Below are 18,745 nucleotides of genomic sequence, written 5' to 3'. Positions count from 1 at the left end.
AGCCGGCACTTCCGCCACGCTGGGGCGTAGCCAAGAGGGGAATGCCGGGAATCACCTGGAGCTCATCCGGGAGACTATAAAAGGGGCTGTCTCCCTTCCTTCAGGGCTGGAGTCGGGTGGAAGCAGGACGAGGCAGAAGAGAAGGCATTGTGTGGCCAGGACTGTGTTTGGGGTTTGTGCACTTATTTGAACTGGGTCTGAGTGACCATTTAATTGTAAATATTGTACATAATAAACATGTAGTGGTGAGTAACAACATGTCCGCCTGTCTGTGTCCGGGTCGACTCCACAACAGTCAGTGCAATCTGGTTGAATGTTTTATTACAATTACTCAGACCCTTTAGCTGTGACAGACTTTTGTCACTGTCCTGCTCCACTGACAGACTGAGGAGATCGTTCCTCCCCCACACTATGCGACTCTTCAATTCCACCCGGGGGAGTAAATGTGAACATTAATTTTATTTTAATTTTTTTTCATTTTTATTACTATTTAATTTAATATTGTTTCTTTGTATCAGTATACTGCTGCTGGATTATGTGAATTTCCCCTTGGGATTAATAAAGTATCTATCTATCTATCTATCTATCTAGCTAGCTAGCTAGCTAGCTAGTTGCATGTGTTTGACAATCCGTAGTGCCCAGACTTCATGAACAGGGGTGAGAATGGCCAAGTCTAGTTGATAAAAATGTTCATTTGAAAAGATAGGTGTCATTGTCAGGAACATATAAATATTATTTAATTTTTTTTCTTTTATTATTTGTTTATAATTGTATCATTATGATAGTGACACAACTGTCAGTGCCATTTTGTAAGCTAATTTTTTTAAGTTCACCACCATTTTGTACATTTATTTGCATGGGCATCACCACTTTTGAGTTTCTCATTTTCATATGTGCTGCTATATTGTGTGTTTTATCACTATAATGCTACAAGTATAAGAAGAATACATTTCTTAATGACCCCTCTTTTCTTTGTACTGCTCTTTCATTTGGAGTCATGTCTCAGGCAATGTTCATGTCCTCTTGTTAAGGTGACCTGTCAATTGTCTTGATGTGTAGCATCTTATATCCCTGTACAAGAGTCTAAAATCCCGCCTTGGATTGTACTGGACTTCCTAGTTTTCCAGTTTCACTTATTGGGTGAATCCTGGTACTTCTATGTCTAGAGACCTATTGCAATGAGAAAATTACAGTTTCTGAGGCATTGGGAGTTTTCAATCCCACTTGTTTTTGTCTAGTTTGTACAGTACAATATAAGGTTACAATATATGCACTGCTCAGAAAAATCAAGGGAACAATTAAATCACATATTGGATCTCAATGAATTAAATATTTAAAATCTTTACTGAGTTATACTATGAAATTCATTTCAGTAAAAAACAATGTAACTGGTCAATGGAAACTAAAATCTATTGGGGGGCTGTATTCAACATCACAATGAAAATCAAGTCAAAAATCAAAATCACTGAATGATCCAACTTGTGTGACTTTCATCACGACAATTCATAATGTGATTAAGTAGTTTGTATGGCCCACACATGCATGTATGCACTCTTAACAACATCTGGGCATGTTCTTGATGAGACAGTGGATGGGGATTCTGCTCCCAGTCCTGAATCAGGGCGTGAGTGCCTGGACAGTCTGTGTCTCTATTTGTTGGTATCAGATACACCAATACATAACATCCCAAATGTTCTCAATTGGATTCAGGTCTGTGGAACATGCAGGCCAATCAATGGCATCAATGCCTTTGTCATTCAGGAACTGCCTACACACTATGGCCACATGAAGCCAGGCCCGCTCCTGCATCAGGAGGAACACATGGCACACTGGAGCAGCTTAAGGTCTGACAATGCCTTTCAGGATTTCATCCCAGTACCTAACAGTCAGGGTACTGTAGCCTAGCACGTGAAGGTCTGTGTGACCCTCCAAGAATATGCCTCCCAGACCATCACTGACCCACCGCTAAATAAGTCATGCTGGTTGATGTTGCAGAATGCATAATGCTCACAACAGTGTCTCAAGACTCCTTCACATCTGTCACATGTGATCAGTGTGAACCTGTTCTCATCTGTGGCAGAACTACCAATTATGGTATTATCTGGTAAATGCCAATAGAGCTGCATGGTGATGGGCTGTGAGCACAGGTCCCATTAGAGGACATTGGCTCCACATGCCTCCCTCATTGAGTCTGTTTCTAACAGTTTGGCCCGAAAAATGCACATCAGTAAACCATCTGGAGGGTCATCTTGTAGGGCTCAGTCATGCTCCTCCTGTTCCTCCTTGCACAATGGAGAATTTACCAGTCCTGCTGCTGGGTTGATGCCCTTCTACAGTCAGCTCCAGCTCTCCTTATGTATAGGCTCATCTCCTGGTATCTCCGCGATGCTCTTGAGACTATGCTGGGAGACACAGCAAACCTTCTTGCAATGGCATGTATGGATGTGTCATCCTAGAGGAGTTGGACTACCTGTGCAACCTGAATTGGCTGCAGGTACCACCTCATGCTACCAATAGTTACATGGACACTAGCAAAATGCAAAACTACAGAGGAACCATTCTGGAAGGATAAGGAGAGAGCAACTATCTATGACCACCACCTTGAAAAATCAATCCTTTTTTGAGGGTTGTCTTGCTGTTGCCTCTCCAGTGCACTTGTTGTGACTTCCATTTGCACCAAAGAAGGTGAAGTTAATTCGTAATCACTTACAGTATGCTTCTTAACTGGACAGACTGATATCAATGAAGCTTAATGGACTTGGTGTTAGATTGTGATGATTAAGTGTTCCCTAATTTCTTTGAGCAGTGTATATTTTGAAAATATGTGTCATGTTCTAAATATATGTGTTATAGATATGCTTCTGAATTTTGGCAACCTAAAGATGTCCAGTTTGTATTCCCATGCATTAATTTGTCTTCTGTAGATTGTACTATTATTTTCTTAATGCTTACACACCAATCAATAGTAGATTGGCTGCCTGTTTCATTACAGGGAAGGGTTTAACACAGATGTAAGACTAAATCATAGGTAACAATCAGCCTAACCTGTACATCTATGCGATATAGAAAAACATCAGACTACATGAAGAAAAACCATCATGAACATTCTAACACAGGTAACAGGATCTGTAAGCAGCATTTTCAAATTATTCCTGTGACAATCATTATTAATAACTCTATCCCACTATTTTTAATTCTGTTTGTTTGTCTACATATTTGAAAGCCTGTATTTCTAATCAAAACTCTGCACTTTTCAAATTAATGTTTATAAATCTTCTGTGTAATTAGCACGCCAAACAAATGACAACTTTTTACCATAACTGTAAAGTAAATTATCTACTCATTTGGGCTGACAGGTACTAAATGTAGTACACTTACCCAATTACATTTAACTGTCCAACTGTGGCAGTGAGCAACTTTTTCATGTAATAGAATAGTTTTATACAATAGTTTTATATAAACCTTTGAATAGAAAAATTCTAAGGTTAAACTGATTAAAAAGAAAACAAAACGCCAATCACAAAACAACACACACGTACAGCAAGAATAATTATTGTATCCTGTTTATATGGCAAGCTAAATGTCTTGATGTTCAAAAATGTCTTCTTCTGTAAAGTATGCTTTAATAAGGCTATTTTTAGTCTCTTACTTTTTTTACTTGTCAGGAAGAAAGTTTCACATCTTACATATCAGTAAATATTAAAATTTGTAATTAGAACATTTAAATTAGTTTTCAGCATATTTAAATTTAAAATGATATATTTTAATTAACACAAAACTTTCAGCAGGCCATGGATTAATTTTTGTATCCATTATGTGTGCTTATTTCTGGGCAATTTAAAGAATATGGTATATGGAATAATTCAAGCAATATGGTTAAATTAATAGGAAGAGTGTGCTGTATGCAAGTCTATTTATATAAAGCTAGAATTAAAAGCAAAGGATCTATCCATCCATCCATTATCCAACCCACTTTATCCCAACTACAGGGTCATGGGGGTCTGTTGGAGCCAATCCCAGCCAACACAGGGCACAAGGCAGGAAACAAACCCCGGACAGGGCGCCAGCCCACCGCAGGTCACACACTAGGGACAATTTAGGATCACTAACGCGCCTAACCTGCATGTCTTTGGACTGTGGGAGGAAACCAGAGGTAACCCACACAGTCACAGGGAGAACATGCAAACTCCACACAGGTAGGACCCAGGAAGTGAACCAAGGTCTCCTAACTGCGAGGCAGCAGCGCTACCACTGTGTCACCCAGCAAAGGATCATATACTTAAAAATATTTTTTTTAATGAAATGCACAGCAATAACCTTTGAGTTTTTATTTAAATATTGAGAGATAACAAGTCACATAACCATTCATATTAAAGTATATGTGAAAAGTTTATGGCATCAAACACACAAAAATAGCTAATAGTGTATAATGGTACTGTCAGGTCAGGTCAGGTTGGGGAGCATGCACTGGTATAGCATATTGCTGCACCCAGCACACAACGAAACAGCTCAGGATCTTGGTTGACAACACTCCAGGCAGACAGGCAGCCCAGTCCCACCCTCTGGAAATGACCATCTATGTGTTGCTGCCAGGTGTTATGTGGGCATCCGCTTGGTCTGGTCCAGCCACTCGGGTCCTCAACAATGATAATCCTGTGAGCCGGATCACCTTAGGGGAATCACGCCACATGGCTGTAGTGCTGTAATTGACACTCCCTCACAATGCAGGTACTGTGCCTCATTCAGGACTCTGTGAGTAACTGCTCATTCGACACAAAGTCAAACCAGTGGTACCCAAGAATTCTGCAAAGAGACATAGTAGTGAAGGAGTCCAATCTTTGTCTCAGGTCACTGGATAGCATCCATGTCTCGCAACTATATAACAAGACAGGAAGCACAAGGACTTTAATTCTACAATCCCAGGAGCCTACAAAAAAAGTCATAATGCCGGGCCACCTTAAATTCTTTCGTACCTCTTTGTCTGCGTCTTTGTTTTGCACATGTGTCAATCAGCACAAGCAGCAAGCAGCCTACTATCCCATCCCCCACCAACGCAGCTAAGGTGAGATACAAAATTCTCAGAGCTCAAGCATGTTTATCTGGATGTGAGGTGCCTTGAATTGTAAAGGGTAAATAATATATCGTTATTTGGAATACATACATTTCATGTGTGTTCAGTGTCTACAACAATCTGGGTAAATGTTGAACGCATAACTAAAACAGAAACTTTTTTCATGTTATAGTAATAATGATAAAATGCTAAAATGAAGTCCTTTTGCATAAATATCAGAAGTGCCACAGAATCCTTTCCAGCAACCTCGTGACCCCTCCATGCTCTCCCAATCCATCCGCTGACTTCATAGGAAGACTAACCATAGACATGAATGTCACTGCAGAGGTAAGTAAACTTCTCAATAAGTTTGACGTTCTTTCCGCAAACAGACACACTGCTGATGGCTGTGCCCAAGAGGTCATTAAAGGCAAAGATCTTGGTTTTTATCCAGGACACTCGCAAGTCCAGACACTCAGACTCCTCGCTCAGTCTCTCGAGTGCCCCAATCAGAGCCTCCATTGACTCTACAAAATCACAGCATCTTCAGCAAAGTCAAGATCAGTGAATCATTTTTCACCAACAGATGGCCCACAGTATGGGGGCAAAAAGGTATAGTGAGATTTTAAAATCGGTTACTGAAAAACCAAGGAGTATTTGGTATTAATGTCGTTTAAGAGTTCTTCATTAATTATATTACAAATAACATTATGATTTGCTCAGAATGTGCAGCCTATGTTTCATGAAAACACAGATAAGGAACAGGCCAATTGCAATTGGAAGACAAGGCAAGAGGCTAAAATATTGAGTAAGGTTGAGAAAGAAATCAAAAAAGAAATATATTATGATAAAAGAAAGACATACATTGTTCTAACACTACATGTTTCTGGAAGTTCAATTTAGCAAGAGGACTAAGCCACTAACACTCAAGAAAAATATAAAAGGGATCCACAAACAAGATATTGGGAGGTACCTGCCACCATCTTAAAGGATACCACATGTATTTCAAATAATTAAGTGAAAGCAGCCCAAGACTGCTGCAACCACAGTCGTCAGAAAATAATACTAGGATGGGGTTGTGATGACATTAACAAAACCAAGCAGTGGTTACAAATAAAAACTAAACAACCATAACTAATGATAATTTCAATAAAAATAGAGATAATTTTCAAACAACCAGAAGGTGATCAAGTAAAATGTAGGCCATCATTTGAATCAGGTCTTATTTCAAGCAGGGATACAATAGTAGCATAACATTGTCAGTGTTAATTACTTGAACGATCAACTCACATTTGGTTATTTTGCTTATACCAATATGTTAATAGTCTAAAATATTGTGGTGTGAACCACTGGGGTGCGTACAGCCGCCCTAACCCTGACACAGAAGGCAGAGACACAAGTTTGCCACACAGCACACAGTTTATTTAAATGTGGGGGTGCTTCCTTCACTCCCCAAAGTAACACAATAGCCTCAGCACAGTCGCTTCTCTTTGCCAGTCTGTTTCTTTTCCCAGTCCTTCCGCCTCCATTCCTCTTTAGCAAGCTTCATCCACCTCCTTGCAACTCTGGCTCCATGCTTTAAGTGAGGTGGCTCCTTTTATCCTATTCCTGGGAGTGCTCCAGGTGGCTCATTAGTATTACCTGGAATCACACTCAGGTGTGTTGGAAGTCCATTGTACCGCTCTGCAGCTCCCCCTGGTGGCCCCCATGAAATCCAATAGGGCTGTAATAAACTCCAAGTCCCGACATGCCCTACTGGAATCCGTGGTGCCTCAGCCACCCAGGAGGGCTGCCCTCTAGGATCCCAGGGGAGTCACGTGTGCTTTGTGCTGACGTGTGCTTTGCAAACGCTAGAGCAGGGGTCTTCAACTAAAATCTATCGAGGTCCAGTCAGAGAAAATTTCTTGAAGCAAAGGTCCGGTCCGTCTGAAGATCATGTTGTCTAACTATTTAGTATCATGTCTATTTAAGTAGCCTAGTAGTTGTATCAACATCTGCATGTAATTGATACTAGACTTTCAAATCAAATTAGTTTAGTACAATTCATAATCCTTTTGACAATATTTATTTTCAAACACAGAACTGAACATTTATGTATGACTGCAAATATGTACTTTTTTGTTCTGTCAGTGTATAATTTCTTCTTTAATTTAATAAACAAAAGTAGGGCTGCACTTCAAAATAAGACAAAAATAAATTATGAAAACTGTGCATGCTTAAATAAAGTGCTAAACTTCAGAAGAATACAAAAGGAATGGAGAAAAAGCTTAACATTTCCCCTTTTCTGTTTCACATTTTGACTCAAGTCTCAACCAATTTCACAGATAACAAATCTCAACACATCTTAACAATGTAACAGGTTTAAATGCCCATTTTCTTCCCCTCTCATATTCACTGCCACACTTTTTTGCTCAGTGAGAGAATTGAGCTCTAGCTTGTCCTGCCAGGGTTTTAAACCTGGGCTTGAATGGAGTCAGAGCCATTCTCATAGACATGTGGAGGTGTTCATTGTTGAGCCTGGAACGATATTTAGTTTTTAAATACCCTATTTTCGCTGTCCACTTTCCTTCTTTTAGAGAGCCATTTGCTCCGTATATTTCTGTCCCTTTCGCCGTGTCACTCGTCTCTTCTTTATCCAGCACAGTCTCACAGTATCTCTCAGTAGTCTTTATTTTTATCGCTACATTTCTTTCGAACGTTTCGGTTCCTGACCTTGCCTCTAACACACGTTTCACTATCTTTCTTCTTTTCGACCGTATCTCTGAAAAATCCCTCCTCTGTTTGCGTACATGGATTCGTAAAACAACGTTCACCGACTAGAATCCGCAGACTTGATTGGATGAGAGGTATCACGTGAAATGGCTTAGCGCGTATACTGTGTATTTCCTCACCATTACCGTAAAGATTACAAAAGCTGCGCCGGATAAAAATAGAAGCGCCCCATCATGTTTAAATGATAACCTTTTGTTTTGGCTGTAAGTCAAGGTCCGTATGAGACAGCTTTGCGGTCCGGATGCGGACCGAGGTCCGCCTGTTAGTGACCTCTGCGCTAGAGTCTGTTGAGAGTTGTTGGTTTGTTCTGTGGTGTGAGATTTACATTAAAACAATACATTTTGCTCTTAAAAACTTGGGTTTTGGTTGCCTCTAAGGAACCGTGTGGGAATTTTAAAGCTTTTTTCCCTTTAGAAGGGTTTTTGCTTTTTTCGCCCGCACAAGAGCAAAAGTAGCTGGGTGTTTGGAAGTGCGCTTGGAAAAGTTATTTGTACTTGTACTTGTTCTTTTTCTTGTTATCTGTATTTGAATTAGCATCGAGGCGGCAGGGTAGAAAGCAGCAGTAACTGATATCGGCATTTGTAAATAAATAACCGCGTCGTCGTAACAGCGATTCCTTAGTTTAAAGGAAAAGAAAAAAAGCAGTAAAAGGTGGAAACTCAGTAGTGCGCAGGTAAGCGGCCTGCGTTAAGACTGCCGATCAGGCACAAGGAGCAGTAGGAGCAAATAAGGTAGTAAAGTTTTATTTATTTGTTTATTTTAGATTAAACAGTCCTTAGCGGTCCAGAGGCAGAACAGTTAAGTGGGCGACAGCGTATTGGTTCATTAATACGGGGGAATACAAACAGTGCGAGTGAAGAGCTTATAAGTAAGAAGAGCGCAAAGTTAGAAGAGACAGAGAAAAGTAAAGTTAACCTCATAGAAAGGCAAACAGCAGGCAGCTGAGAGGGAGAACAGTACAGGAGCTTAAGGGGAAAAGGTGTAAAATATCTGTAGCAGATCTTAGTGTTACCATTTAAGTTAAGGAGCAGCTGAAAGAAGAAGAAATTTAATTTTAAGAAAAAAAAATATATATAGTTAAGGCAGCTTAGTAATCCCAAATCAAATTTTAATAATGAGGCCAGTGCAATGCAAGTCCTGTTGGATGTTGGACTTTTAGATGATGGTTTGGAAGAGCCAGTTGTCTATGAGGGCTACATCTGCAAGAGATGCCAGCTGATCCAGCACCTCGAGCTCAGGGTCGCTGAACTGGAGGAGGAGTTGGCTGACCTGCGTTGTAATAGAGAATTGGCGGACTTGGCCCAGGTGTCCTTTAGAGATAGTGTGCACCCCTAAGGTGGCGGGAGGAGATTCCAGACCAGACAGGTAGGAATAGGTGGGTCACGGTCGCAAGGCTAAGGTAAAGGGTGCACACTGTCCGGGGCATCAACCCCAGAATTAGAAGTGTCTAACCGTTATCATGTCCTGGCGGAGCTGGACGGTGACTCTGATAATTCTGAGGTGGTAGGCAGGGTTGAGGAGCCCCAACGGGCCACCTCAAAACCAGTTCCCAAAAGAGAGAGGTAGTGATAGTTGGGGACTCAATCATTAGGGGGATATGAAGCGCAGGTGTGCCCCAGAGAGAGAGAGAGTCTCGCACGGTGAGTTGCCTTCCGGGAGCACAGGTGGGAGACCTCCTGGAAGGGTGGATAGGCTCTTGGCCAGAGCGGGTGGATCCAGTTGTCATTGTCCACGTTGGAACAAATGACATACATAAGGGTAGTCTGTCAGTTCTGCGATCCAAATTCAAAGAGTTAGGTACCAAGCTGAGGAGCAGAACTGACAAGGTAGTCTTCTCCGAAGTTCTGCCTGTGCCACGCGCCAGTCCAGGTAAGATTGAGGAGATTAGAAGGCTTAACGCGTGGCTCAAATCTTGGTGCAGGGTAGAAGGGTATAGGTTTATGGGGCATTGGGACTCCTTTTGGAACAGATGGGACCTGTTCCGCCGTGGACGGGTTACATCTGAACCGGAGGGGCACCAATGTATTGGGGAGGCGTATGTGTAGGCTAGTCGAGGATTGTTTAAACTAGGGAATGGGGGCAGGGAGTTTAGGACAGGCCAGATTTAGATCTATACATGGAAGAACAAACAATGGTGTAGAAATAAAAATGCATAGTAATGTAAATTTTAAGCAAACACGTAAAGATAGAAGGATTAACACATTAAAAATAGCTTGCCTTAATGCTAGAAGTATCAAAAATAAGGTAAGTGAGTTGGAGTTGTATGTAGCAGAGCACAATTATGATATTATAGCAATAACGGAAACCTGGCTAAATAACAAAGATGGGGATGAGTGTAACATAGAGGGATACACATTTTTAGGAAGGATAGACAGAACAGAAAAGGAGGTGGGGTTGCTGTTTATGCCAAACAGGAATTAAATGTAAGTCATCTTCAGTTGGATGATGAGCCCCATCTTAGTGAGGACATGTGGCTTCGCCTGGAAAATATTAGGGAAAAAGGTCTCATTTTAGGAGTGTGTTATAGACCACCCAATTCAGACAGTAATTTCAACACACATCTTTTAGTAATATCAAAAGGCAAGTTTACAGGGGATATTATAGTCATGGGGACTTTAATTATCCAAATATTAACTGGGATAACCTTACAGATGGAGGAGCACAAGAGCAGGAGTTTTAGAAGTAATCAGCGACTGTTTTTAACACAGCATGTTAAAGCACCAACAAGGGGTGAAGCCTATCTGGATTTAGTATTCTGTAATAATCAGGATAGAATTGAGGGTGTAGAGGTGATTGAACCACTAGGGTCAAGTGACCATAATGTAATACAATTCTCAGTATTTTGTAAGAGTACAGATGCAAAGACTAAAATTGTTAAGTTGAACTTTAGTAGGGCTAATTTTGAGCAGATGCGACAAAGTCTAAGTAGGATAGACTGGGATAAGCTTTTAAATGTGGAGACAGTCGAGGAGCAGTGGAACAGGTTTAAAATGTTTTACATGTAATGCAGGACAGATACATAAACCTAAATTTGGAAGTAATAGGAAACTAAAAAACTCCACGATGGATTAATAAAGATTTAAAAAGAAGTTGCAAAGGAAAAACTGCTGTATAAGGCATATAAGACTAATGACTGCAAAGAGAACCGTAGCGTATGAGAAAATGAGGGCAACCATTAAGAAGGATATCAGAGAGGCTAAAAGACAGTTGGAGAGGAATATAGCAGATAAGGCGAAAGAAGACCCCAAGAGATTCTTTCAGTATTTTAGTAGTAAAAGAACAGTTAAGGAGGAGGTCAAGTTCATCAGGAATAGTAAAGGGAATTAAAAGATACAGACAATGAAATAGCAGATGCCCTAAACTTACATTTTTCTGAGGTGTTTACAAGTGAGCAAGTGGATAACCTGCCAGAGGTAAACAACTACTAAGGAGGTACTGAGGGATTTGGAAATTGTAGAGGGAGAAGTGCTGCTCAGATTAAATAAGATGAAATCAAACAAATCACCAGGCCCAGATAATATTTATCCTCGTGTTCTTAAGGAGGCTAGTGAGTACATATATAAACCCTTGACACATATTTTTAGGAAGTCACTGTGCACTGGAGAGATTCCAAAGGACTGGAAAATGGCAAATATCATCCCATTATATAAAAAGGGTGACAGGGCAGATCCAAGCAACTATAGGCCAGTAAGCTTAACAAGCATCACAGGAAAATTAATGGAAGGAATTATTAAGGATAAGATTGAGCAACACATGACAAGGACAGGAGTTATTCTGAACAGTCAGCATGGGTTCAGAAGGGGGAGGTCGTGTTTTACTAACATGTTGGAATTCTATGAGGAGGCAACAAAAGGATACGATCAAAGTGGAGCTTATGATATTATTTATCTGGACTTTCAGAAAGCATTTGATAAGGTGCCACATGAGAGGTTGGGCATCAAGTTAAAAGAAGTGGGAATTCAGGGTGATGTTTTTAGATGGGTGCAGAATTGGCTCAGACACAGGAAGCAGAGGGTGATGGTGCGAGGAACCTCATCAGAACTGGCGATGTTAAGAGTGGTGTTCCACAGGGGTCAGTGCTAGGGCCGCTGCTATTTTTAATATATATAAATGATTTAGATAGGAATATAAGTAACAAGCTGGTTAAGTTTGCAGATGATACCAAGATAGGTGGATTAGCAGATAATTTGGAATCCGTTATATCATTACAGAAGGACTTGGATAGCATACAGGCTTGGGCAGATTTGTGGCAGATGAAATTTAATGTCAGTAAATGTAAAGTATTACACATAGGAAGTAAAAATATTAGGTTTGAATACACAATGGGCGGTCGGAAAATCGAGAGTACACCTTATGAGAAGGATTTAGGAGTCATAGTGGACTCCAAGCTATCAACTTCCAAACAGTGTTCAGAAGCCATTAAGAAGGCTAACAGAATGTTAGGTTATATAGCACGATCTGTGGAGTACAAGTCCAAGGAGGTTATGCTCAACCTTTATAATGCACTGGTGAGGCCTCATCTTGAGTACTGTGTGCAGTTTTGGTCTCCAGGCTACAAAAGGACATAGCAGCACTTGAAAAGGTCCAGAGAAGAGCACAGGCCGATTCCAGGTCTACAGGGGTTGTTAAGAGGAAAGATTAAAAAAGCTGAGCCTTTACAGTTTAAGCAAAAGAAGATTAAGAGGTGACATGATTGAAGTGTTTAAAATTATGAAGGGAATTAGTACAGTGGATCGAGGTATTTTAAAATTTCAAGAACACGGGGACACAGTTGGAAACTTGTTAAGGGTAAATTTCGCACAAACATTAGGAGGTTTTTATTTACACAAAGAACGATAGACACTTGGAATAAGCTACCAAGTAGTGTGGTAGACAGTAAGACGTTAGGGACTTTCAAAACTCGACTTGATGTTTTCTTGGAGGAAGCAAGTGGATAGGACTGGCGAGCTTTGTTGGGCTGAATGGCCTGTTCTCGTCTAGGTTGTTCTAATTCTAATTCCTCAGAGATGCTTTCTCTCCCTGTCCTTCCATCCCACTGGCCGGGTAATGGCTGAGGCCGTCCATCACCGTGGCTAAGACTGGGTTTGCCCATATTGCATTCCAGACCTCACAATAACAGTTGTGTCTCTAACTAGCTGAGGCAAAGAAACAAAAAGAACTTTTGAAGGCTACAGCTAGCATCTTGTTAGCCTTTCAGGGAGTGCCTTCACAGAATTGTAACCGACTCACACATTGAACAATATAATAGTATCATTTATTTGAAGTAACTGTTCCCAGAAAAATGTTTCATTGTTTCTGACATCTTTGTGACCTAGAAAGGGTGTTGCCTGAAGCTCTGCTGTAGCTCATCCCACATGTGGGATCTGACAGTTCACATTCAGTAACCTGCCACAGGTACAATATACAACTGATTTTGCAGCCAAGCAAAAGCATCTAGGTGGCTATCATCACGTTTATCTGAGCGAATAGTAATTAACTGCATTATAACAAGGTGATTTCATCCAATTTCTCAAAACCATTTCCAATTACAAGGTCACAAGAAATCAGAACCATGTTTTCAGCAGCATCTGGCTGCTCTATGGGACAGTTGTTCATTATAAACAATTATTATTGTAAAATGAATTATCCTAGTTTAGCATTATAATGTGTATATAAAATACAGTATAATGCTATAATTTTTTGAAAAGAGTGTTTTACTTATAAAAACTTAATTCTGACATAAAGAAGGTTTGTTAAACAACATTTCAAGGAAGTTAGTTGTCAACTGTATTCTAAAAGAACACTACTTAACAACATTAAAGTTCATGTGAAATATTACTCAAGGCATTTTGCCTTGTAAACATCTAAATCAGTGGTATTCCAGAAGAAGAATTACTGGGTGGTTCATTAGGGAACACACACACACAAAAATTGAGAGTGGCTAGAACAAATGAGGGCAAAGAGAGAACCCCACTGCACAACCGAAAGCGAAGCTGTCACAATGGCAGTTACACATCAAGAAGTGCTTCTGCTTAGAGGGACATAAAGGTTTTTTCTTAGTGCACTGTGAGGAATGCTGTCTTTGATGCCAATCGAGCTGTTACTGGTCAGGACCCCTGACCTATAAATGAATGAGTTGGGTCCTCCATTCACAAGCTTGATATCATTTGAGTTCACATGTAGTACACAAGAGGATTTTTTGGAAATAGTTTTATTTGAAATTTTAACCAGTGTTTTGATTGTTGCATTGCATATGACTGGGTACCTGACATTTGCATTATGTGAAACTAGTAATCTTGGTTTAGCATTGTTTACTGTCATTTAAATTTGCTCCCACTCAGTCTCATTACATCAGGGATTTTGTTGCCTCCATTGTCAATGAAAACATGACAATAAACATTTTTTCAACCATCCCTACTAACAATGTAGAGTGAGTTAAAGATACAGCAATTTTATTTTCTTCTTTGTATTGAACTAAAGTTGTATGCAAATTGTGAGTTTGAGATTTTCTGCACTTTTTTAATCAGAATTCATGTGTAACTACAGGGCTTGATTTTCAGAAAGGGATTGCACAAATCTCACACGTTTTAATATAAAGCAGTAAATCCTGCTGTATTTTCATGTCAAAATAAAAATAAAAAAATTGATTCTAAATTAGTTTAGAATTAAAATATACCAGATTTTTGCCTGCTTTCTTGCCACAATGGTATGAAAAATCGACTCTGTCAAACACTATTAAAAGGGATCATGAGAAAAAAAAAGATTTTTTGGTTTGATGAGACAATAATTGAACTCTTTAGGCAGACCTCCATTCACTATGTCTGGTGAAGACCAGGCACTGCCTATCACTGGCCATATACTACCATCCTTACAGTAAACATCATGCTATGGAGGTGCTTCTCAGCGGCAGGGACAGGGAGACTGAGTACAATTGAGGGAAGGATAAATGCAGCCAAATAAGCAAAACCTGCTTCAGAGTGCAGAAGACCTTAGTCTCGTGTGATGGTTCATATTTCAACACCACAATGACCAGAAGCATACAGCCAAGACAAAGCTGGAGTGGCTTCAGGATGAGTCTCTGACTGGCTTCCTGTCTAATCTATTGGAGCTTGAGAAGATCTGCCAAGAAGAAAGAGATAAGCTGCCCAAATCCAGGTGTGCAAAGCTTGTAGAGAGGTGCTGAATTAAGGGTCTGAATACTTATATGAATGAGAATTTTCAGTTTTTGATTGTTAATAAATTTGCAAGTCTTTCTGAAAACATGCTTCACTTAGTAATCATGAGTTATTGTGTGTAGATTGATGGTCATAAATGGCAAAGGAGATAGTCAAGCACCTGAATACTTTGTGAATCTGCTGTATGTATGTGTATGTAATTACCTTGAAAAATCAGAGCAATCTGTTTCATGTGAATATTGCAATAATAATCTTAAGTTGACAAGTTTGATTTAACAATAATATAGTTTATTCACAAAAGTAGCCTTAAAATTAGGACAAATCTAAAAATGTAGCGACACAATTGAAAAATTAAAGTATCAGGAGCTGGAACATTTGAAATTTGAGTTCATTTAACATTTCCTTTAAATTTTACTCTTCCAGAAGTGTTATCATCCAGATAATTTCACCTCCATACACTGATTCCGTCTCACAAAAGCAAATGTCACAAATGTAAAATAGGAATTTTCTGATAAACTTGAAATGAAAAAAGTGCTGTTAAAGCACTTTTAATAGATTGTATAACATAATTTTTTAATTTTTAAGTCTTGGAATTAAGCAGTAATTACTTTCAGTTAACGGAGAGGCAACTGAATAAATTTACATATGCAGATGGTAAGATAAATTAGGTAGTACACAGGGATCATATCATTATTTATAAATCCTACATGTAAATCCCCCAAAGCCAATAAAATCTCCCAATTTTTGCTCCTCTGCCAGGAAATCCCCCTTTCTGGTACATATGAAATTCAAGCTCCAATCTGTATATTTTTCGTAAATTAAAAGTATGAACATTTTAGGCTAACTTTAATTCCATATCAAACCACAATATTGTTTATACACTAAAAAATATTAATTAAAAAAAACAGGTTTACATAAGAAAAAATGAGAAAAGCACACACAGTGTTCATAATTGCTTGGTGAAAACTACCAAAATTTTTCAGCATTTAATTTTTCAATACAAAACTATCACCTTTAGTTTTACTTACTAAGGGTTTACTTCATAATGTAATTTAAAACTTATCACAAGAAAATGGTGATACTTTAAAATGTTTAAATTTCTGGGGGTGGTACACCAAGTCAAAAGGCTGAGAACCCCTGACCTAAACAGTGTTCTTTATTTTTAATAAATAATAATGTTTGGTCAATTGAAAGAATTTTAATTATAAAAGGGAAATCTGCTTAAGAAGGCAAAAAGCTGAGATCTATTTAAACATACTGTTTCATTTACATATGAAAGAGAAAGAATTCTGCATTATTAAAGACCAAACCTTTCACTGTACACAAACTGCATCAAGTTTGCCTTCATCTGAGGTGATACTTGATATTTTCATGTGTCAAAAGTCAGAAAGATAGAAAGAAAGAATGCCTTTAGCTTTATTTATATCAACCTGAGGTCAGCTCAGATCTCAGCTTTATGTTTTAACCACTGACACTTCCTTAGGATAGCTCCAAAGAATGTCAAGATGACAGATGAGTTCAATGCCTCCACATTCACTGACTAGGTTGTTGTTCACTACTTTCACACACACACACACACTCACAATGTGTTCACATAAGAAGGATGGGTTATCTAAGTGCCCCTTAGAATATAACTTGTCATATTTTGCCAGCCCTAAAGATGAGGCTAAAACCACAGGCCTTAAAAGCCATAATCGTTTTCTTATTTAACACGACTGAACTAAAATAAAAGAAGAACATAATAGTGGGTGACTCTGAGATAGCTGTATGAGCAGTTGGACAAAGTGAAACTTCATATTAATTTATTGTGATTTGCCCCTGTATTTAAGTTAGTGTTTCCGTAACATAAAATGCACAGTAGTACAGTAAAAGTCAAAACAAAGGAAACCATTATAAAATGAAGTATAGTCTGATATAAAGCAAGCAACGGAAAATCTTTAAATTTAATTAGAAAACTTCATGCATGAACAACAGATGGTGAAAAAATATTACTTTGCTGAATAGCTTAGAGCCCTGATAATAATAATTATTCACAAATGGGACCAGTTCTTGGGTGTGGATTTTCCCTCTAATGATTTTTTGCCTGTTGAAGGACACCTTTATTGTGTGGTTAAAGGTTAACAGTTCACATTGGATTGATTAAAATATATGTCTTGCTGGAAATAAAAGATGACTAAAATAAAAGCAAATTAAGCATATACACACTATTTTCATATTTTCTGTATTAATTCACTTTTCACAAAAGCAAAAAAGTAGACAAATTTAATATTTATTTGCCTTTCACGCCTACTTATTCCATGTAAACAATCCCAATAGAATCAGATGTTACACAGGAACAGACCCTGGCTGCCACACTAAATGATCATTGAGTGTAAAGTAAATAAATTAATAATAATTAAGATATGAATTAACAATAAATCAGACTAAATGTTTCTGTCATACCATTAACTGCATGCAACATCACTAAGCATTTTGCAGAACAAAAAAATCTAAATCTGGTATCAAATACTCAAAAGTGAATACTATAATAGACGAATTTAACTACATTATAAAACTACAAAAAATTAGGACAGGTAAATATAGCAATAGATGAAGTAATATATATATTAAGATATACTGATAAATCTAGATAAATCTTACCAATTCTTATAGCCTGAGATGGAATATTGTAGGGAGTAGTGAAGACAGCAAGAATGGTGGAAACATGATAATGCAGTGACCCATTAATTAAACATCCAAGGAGAATCAGTGGGCCTTCAGTCAGGATCTGAAACAAGGAGACATATGAAGCCTCTCAACTACACCTAGCTGAACAGCTCCAAAGAACAGCAGTCACAAAGATGAATGAATGAGTTGCAGCAATAAAAATATTTCATTTGTCAAAACAGGGTTATTTGTCATATACAGTATAAGATGTTTCATGAAGGTCAGAACACACAACCTCAGTCATATCAAAAGTTGAAGCAAGTTAAATAATGAACAAAATACAGGTAAAATTCTGTTACAACGAATATCTTTACAATGAAATTTTCATTACAACAAAGTATCTTTATGGTTCCAATAGTTTCCCCCTATGATGCGAGTCTATAGAAATCTCATTACTACGAAGTACATTCAGCAAACACTTTCATTACAACAAAGTGCCCAAAAGACCTTGAAATACCTGAATGAATCATTCACAGAGCAGTTAGTTCTGTGGCCACAACTCAATTGTGCACAACGATCCCCAAACAGAAATATCTTTCTTCGAATTTTCTTGTACTGTTTTTTGTTTTATTTTTTTGCCGTGTTTATTTAAAGGTGGTTTTCAGCGATACCTTTTGCTTATTGCACGTCAACATTTGAAAAACAGCCATTGGAATTTAACTCATTGTCACCCTCCCATAGAAACGGCAGATACGAAAAAACAAAAACAGTTCATATTAGAAAAAAAAAACTTTACATTTTTGCAGCTCTCGATTGCGGCAAAAAGAAAAAAGACGCTGTCAGTGAATTGGGAATTTCGCCATCAACTTTCTTGAAAGACCAAGCAAAAAAAGAAGAAAAATCTCGGACTGCAAACATATGTGAACTGCTGCATTTGAAGACGTCGAAAAAGCAGTTTTTATGTGGTTCAGTGATGCTCATTCAAGAAACATTCCTATTAATGCGGCACTCATTCAGGAAAATGTGAGGTCTGTAAATTCTCTTGGGACCTCCCACAACTTGGACGACATGCTCAAAGAGCATCCCGAAGTCCGATCTCCGCGTCTATGGAAGACTGTTTATC

The sequence above is a fragment of the Polypterus senegalus genome, chromosome 4, assembly GCF_016835505.1.
Source record: "Polypterus senegalus isolate Bchr_013 chromosome 4, ASM1683550v1, whole genome shotgun sequence".
Taxonomy (NCBI): Eukaryota; Metazoa; Chordata; class Cladistia; order Polypteriformes; family Polypteridae; genus Polypterus; species Polypterus senegalus.
Note: the sequence above shows the minus strand (reverse complement) of the source record.